At 40.3% G+C, this 6560-nt stretch overlaps 1 protein-coding gene across 3 annotated transcripts in view; it reads right to left on the bottom strand.

Annotated features, from left to right (window-relative positions):
• The window catches only part of LOC111969766 (macrophage-stimulating protein receptor), a 30573-nt gene extending 27336 nt beyond the window's left edge, over nucleotides 1-3237 (bottom strand). For all 3 annotated transcript variants that reach the window (XR_002878044.1, XM_023996012.2, XM_023996013.2), the window contains exon 1: nucleotides 2891-3237. The gene's annotated coding sequence lies outside the window, so the exon portion shown is untranslated. The remainder of the gene's footprint in view (nucleotides 1-2890) is intronic.
• Nucleotides 3238-6560: the final 3323 nt, after the last annotated feature.

Genomic DNA, 6560 nt, shown 5'->3' with positions numbered 1-6560 from the left:
CACCCAAACAAGGGCACTGCGTTCATCCACCTCTGGCCTGCTCGCCTCCCTACCTCTGAGAAGTACAGTTCCCGCTCAGCCCAGTCAAAACTGTTCGCTGCTCTGGCACCCCAATGGTGGACAAACTCCCTCACGACGCCAGGTCAGCGAGTCAATCACCACCTTCCGGAGACACCTGAAAACCCACCTCTTTAAGGAATACCTAGGATAGGATAAAGTAATCCTTCTAACCCCCCCCCCCCCCCTAAAAGAGTTTGATGCACTATTGTAAAGTGGTTGTTCCACTGGATATCATAAGGTGAATGCACCAATTTGTAAGTCGCTCTGGATAAGAGCATCTGCTAAATGACTTAAATGTAAATGTAATGTATATAGCCATAATATGACATCTGAATGTGTACTGTTTATTTCACTTGCTTTGGGCAATGCAAACATATTCTATGTATCCTTTATTTAACTAAGCAAGTCAGTTAAGAAAAAATCTATTTACAATGATGCCTACCGGCCAAAACACTAACCCGGACGACGCTGGCCAATTGTGCACCACCCTATGGGACTCCCAGTCACAGCCAGTTGTGATACAGCCTGGAATCAAACCAAGGTCTGTAGTGATGCCTCTAGCGCTGATATGCAGTGCCTTAGACCACAGCGCCACTCGGGAGCCCAATAATGCCCATTGAATGTAATTGAGAGACAGAGCAACGAGAGAAAAGAGAGAAAGAAAGACAGCCAGAGAGGAAAAGAGAAGATGGGCGTGAATTAAACATAGAATTACAGTGGCTTGATGTATTCGGCTTTTTAAACTGAGACAGGACATTTAATGACCAGTGAGTCACAGTTTTGTTTACTTTGCTCTTCCTACATGTGTTGTAAAAGAGACACGATAGTATGTGTATTACTGGGGGATGGGAAGGTTTGATACAAATGAGAGTGGTTTTTTGTACTAACATTTTAAACATATTTCATATTTATCCAAACAGATTCGTATGCATGACTTGAATGTGTGAGTAGCAGTCCAGACTGAGTCATTAGGGTTGCACTTCATGGAATGCCAACTTGTTCAAAGTTGGACAAAAACAAAACATGCACCATGTTGACATAACTGTGGAAATGTACTGTATTTTTCTCAGATCGTTTTACCTCAACTAAAAATATACCTAACACTTTGTGTGACCCTATTTCATGTTTCATTACATTGTCTGATATATTTCATGTAGGAAAATATACTGTCAGAATGAAAGCGAATTTAGAAAATATTTGGTTATACCAGTCATCCTCAACTAAAATTAATACCTAACACTTTGTGTGACCCTATTTCATGTTCATTACATTGTCTGATATATTTCATGTAGGAAAATATACTGTCAGAATGAAAGCGAGATTTAGAAAATATTTGGTTATACCCAGTCATCCTCATGAGCCCTTCCCAGCTAGCTAGTTTATGCTGGTTAGCTGGAAACAATGACAGCATGGGGCTAGTTAAGACTTTTAAATATAAAGTTAACTTGTAGTATTGGTCACCATCTGGATGTCAATTTGGGCACCAGGCGTGTCCATATAGACTCTCCCGAACAACAGAGCAGCGTAACATGCCAATTAACGTAGCTAATGTAACGACAAACCGGTGCGAATTACCATTGCAATGGTGTCGTTTTGGGGTGCTATGCAGTTTCTTCGCGCTGGGCAGCTGTATCACATGTCATCCGACGTAACGTGGCCAATTTTTTCCAATCCACTGTATTTTATTTTGATTATGATAGCAGCCTATATTATAATTAACTTGTCCTATTGCATTGGTAGTAAACATTTGGATGTCACCGTGATAAGGTATAACGTCGCTGCTCAATGGGGAAAGTGTGCGCTGCAAGCCGGCAACACAACACCACCCGGCACAGCACTGCAGTTTGGAAGTAACTAGATAGGCTACACTATCACCCCATACATAACCAATCAGTCGATATAACAGGGTGACAGCTAAAGTACACGGTTTCTTATACCCAGAGGTGCAACATCCGGGAACGCTTGCGAAACAGACCGGGCCAGGGGTTGGGGTTTGAGAAGTCAATGAGATAAGTGAAAAAATCGTCCTTAGTTGTACATTTTCTCGAAATCGAAACGTGATTTTCTCGAAATCGAAAGATATTGCCTCGAACCTAGATTCGAGGCATATCTTAAGTAGTTGAAAATGATGTTACTCCAACCTCGCCAAAAACAACTTTAKATCGAATGAGAGCCTTTGATTTGACGGCCTGGATGTGCTTAGTTCGGTTTATAGCCAACGTCGCCATGACAGGTGTGATCAGGGATTTCTATTGGGAGCAGTTTTAGCCTATCTAAAAACTGTCTTTGGCTAAAGTGAGWTTTAAAAACGTTTTTTACAACTACGACATTTAATATATACATTTTTGTAAAAACATATTTTTTTAAGAACTATTACTCCGATAAAAACTGAATGATTCTGAACACTCCCAAATCCCAATTTAGGCAGACAAGTTTCAAATTCTCCCTGAAGTTTCTAGCCACGAGCACTAGCTAGCTGGGAAGTGCTCATCATGAAGAATGACTGAACCGAATCGGTTCGTCSCAACTCTCAGCTGCCTAACATATGTGATCAATTTCGGCACCAGGTGTGTCCATATAGTCCCCCCCCCCCGAACGACAGAGCAGTGTAAGAATGAGTGTGAGTTGCTATTTTGSCTACTAAGTCATATAAAAGTGCATTATAGATGGAACAATCTCATTCATTATGAATTGATAACAGAAGGAGAGAAAAATACTACGTAGCCCAATAACCGGCATGCATGTTTAAGACAATTTATAAACACATTTAAAAAAGCACTGAATTGGTGTAAAGTCATATGCCAGTCAGATTGCCATTAACATTACATACCTGAGTGCGTAAATTATGCCGCGCATCCAGTTTAACTGAAAAATCTTGATTCCCAGACACAACACCAGTTGTCTAGTTGTATGTGGCACTATTACACGTTTTTCAATTCTGTGCGATATTATGGAGCAATTTCAGAAATTATGTATGGGACAAGTCAAAGTTCCTTGTACACTCCTCACATGCCCCGCCTACGGCAATGAAGTATGTGCTGGTTTTGATTGCACAATCTCAGTTCGAAGGTTTCTTTTCTTTCCTATGTAACATCCAGATTACTTTTTACTCTCATCATCTGAAGTCACTTGAAGGACAGAAATTTTCACTCTCATGAAAACAAGAGATCACGCACTCACTCTTCCGGGTAACAGGAAACGCAACATTCCCAACTACAGTATGTCCAAGCATTCTTGGCAGAAGGAATGCCGCTGTGGGGTAGGCCTGTCTGCATACAGTTGCCAGACATGCATTGCTATCAGAAGAAACTCAAACACTTCCCAGGAAAGAATGTGCCGTCTCAAGGAACAAATATATTATTTACATGTAAAATAATTTGAATTATACTCACCTCAAATCAACAAGACATTAAAATAATAGCAAGATCAATTACTTCATGTTAAGTGTGGACATTTAGCCACTGACTAGATTTATTAAAACCATGTACTTCTGGGGGACCAGGAACAGATGCAAAAGGCATGAGTCAATGTTGTCTTAAAGGCACGCATGTCTTGGACCAGTTTTAACTTCTTCACTTTCAAAATACATAAAAAAACATATCTGCCTATCATGGTGCACATAGTCAAACGTTTACCTACAGTTGAAGTCGGAAGTTTACATACACCTTAGCCAAAATACATTTAAACTCAGTTTTTTCACAATTCCTGACATTTAATCCTAGTAAAAATTCCCTGTCTAGGGACAGATAGGATCACCACTTTATTTTAAGAATATGAAATGTCAGAATAATAGTAGAGAGTGATTTATTTCAGCTTTTATTTCTTTCATCACATTCCCAGTGGGTCAGAAGTTTACATACACTCATTTAGTATTTGGTAACATTGCCTTTAAATTGTTTAACTTGGGTCAAACGTTTTGGGTAGCCTTCCACTAGCTTCCCACAATAATTTGGGTGAATTTTGGCCCATTCCTCCTGACAGAGCTGTTGTAACTGAGTCCGGTTTGTAGGCCTCCTTGCTCGCACACGCTTTTTCAGTTCTGCCCACAAATGTTCTATAGGACTGAGGTCAGGGCTTTGTGATGGCCACTCCAATACCTTGACTTTGTTGTCCTTAAGCCATTTTGCAACAACTTTGGAAGTATGCTTGGGGTCATTGTCCATTTAGAAGACCCATTTGCGACCAAACTTTATCTTCCTGGCTGATGTCGCTTCAATATGTCTACATAATTTTGCTTCCTCATGATGACATCTATTTTGTGAAGTACACCAGTCCCTCCTGCAGCAAAGCACCCCCACAACATGATGCTGCCACCCCCGTGCTTCACGGTTGGGATGGTGTGCTTCGGCTTGCAAGCCTCCCCCTTTTTCCTCCAAACATAACGATGGTCATTATGGCCAAACAGTTCTATTTTTGTTTCATCAGACCAGAGGACATTTCTCCAAAAAGTACGATCTTTGTCTCCATGTGCAGTTGCAAACTGTAGTCTGGCTTTTTATGGCGGTTTAGGAGCAGTGGCTTCTTCCTTGCTGAGTGGCCTTTCAGGTTATGTCGATATAGGACTCGTTTTACTGTGGATATAGATACTTTTGTACCTGTTTCCTCCAGCATCTTCACAAGGTCATTTGCTGTTGTTCTGGGATTGATTTGCACTTTTCACACCTAAGTACGTTCATCTCTAGGAGACAGAATGTGTCTCCTTCCTGAGCGGTATGACGGCTGTGTGGTCCCGTGATGTTTATACTTGCGTACTATTGTTTGTACAGATGAACGTGGTACCTTCAGGCATTTGGAAATTGCTCCTAAGGATAGGCCAGACTTGTGGAAGTCTACAATTTTTTTCTGGGGTCTTGGCTGATTTCTTTTAATTTTCCCATGATGTCAAGCAAAGAGGCATTGAGTTTGAAGGTAGGCCTTGAAATACATCCACAGGTACACCTCCAATTGACTCAAATTATGTAAATTAGTCTATCAGAAGCTTCTAAAGCTATGACATAATTTTCTGGAATTTTCCAAGCTGTTTAAAGGCACAGTCAACTTAGTGCATGTAAATGTCTGACCCACTGGAATTGTGATACAGTGAATTATAAGTGAAATAATCTGTCTGTAAAATTTTTTGTAAAAATGACTTGTGTCATGCACAAAGTAGATGTCCTAACTGAGTTGCCAAAACTATAGTTTGTTAACAATACATTTGTGGAGTGGTTGAAAAATGAGTTTTAATGACTCCAACCTAAGTGTATGTAATCTTCCGAAGCCAAAGTACACTTTTTGGAAAAAATGTGCTAGTAGACATCGCTGCGGGTAGTAGGGGTACTGGGGGAGCTGGAGCACCCCCTGAAAAATCGGAATAATAATAATTTAAAATATATATATTGCGCTGGGCCTTTCCTATTATTAGCGGACAGATATAGACATCTGTAGCGTGGGCAAAAACATTTTTTAAGCATCTCCACTTTAGCAAGAAAGTGTTTAATGCTTTTCGACCTGTCCCCAAATTAATATAATTGTTTTAGAGTTTGTTTTGATATTTTAACCTGCGTGTCGTGATTGCGTTTGGTGTGGGGGGGACAAAATCAATTTGTGCACGCGACCAGTTTGGGTACGGTGTAAGAGTAGCAAAATGTGTGGGGTTTTTCTTTTGGGGGGGGGTACTATGTGTATAACTTTTTTTATTTTTTATTGCTAATTACTACTGCACTGTTGGAGCTAGAAACACAAGCATTTTGTTGCACCTGTGATAACATCTGCAAATCTGTGTACGCATCCAATAAACTTTGATTTTCTACGTTTGTTTTCCTGATCCCTTAACCACAGGGGGCTAAAAGGGAACCTAGGGCTCCCTGTCTAATGGGTTAAATATGCTTGAAGCAAAGCACAAATAACACAGGATCATATCCTTCACACAGTCATACCACATTCAGGCCCCCCTGGGTTGCATAAAGGTTAGGTAAGGTGAGTAGTACGACTTCAATGGTGCAGTCATTTTCTAATCGGATCGATAAAGCCTTTCCCATTAGCAGCCATCCCACTAAGTGCCTGTCAACAACATGCCTGGCTGTTTTCCTTGCAGCTCTGTTTGACTTGGACTGACTCACAGGTCTGTTTGGAAAACTAATCTTAATCTCTCCTAAATAYACCATTGCATAAACTCACCTCCCCTAACGCTGAGGCATTTTTTATTTTATTTTGGTCARGAATTTAAAGGGCAACTCCACCACTTTTCAACCTCATTTTCATTATCTCCAGMACAATACCAGTGTCAACATATGTGAAAACGGCTCATTTCTAAGTTTTGTAGGGGAAAAAATAACATTTTAAAAACTCTGAGATTCGTGGTGATGTGGGGAGTTAGAAAATACCCTCTCTTGGGCTAGAAACTCATTGCTTCTTACTATAGTTCTATAGTTGCCGTGGCACTCTATTAGCAGCCTAAGCACAAAGCTCCTGTAAATGTTTGCATATTTTGTTATTTTTCTAGGTGTTTTAAATAGTTTATT

Source organism: Salvelinus sp. IW2-2015, linkage group LG11 (assembly GCF_002910315.2).
Source record: "Salvelinus sp. IW2-2015 linkage group LG11, ASM291031v2, whole genome shotgun sequence".
Taxonomy (NCBI): Eukaryota; Metazoa; Chordata; class Actinopteri; order Salmoniformes; family Salmonidae; genus Salvelinus; species Salvelinus sp. IW2-2015.
Note: the sequence above shows the minus strand (reverse complement) of the source record. Positions and strands in the feature narration are given on the sequence as shown.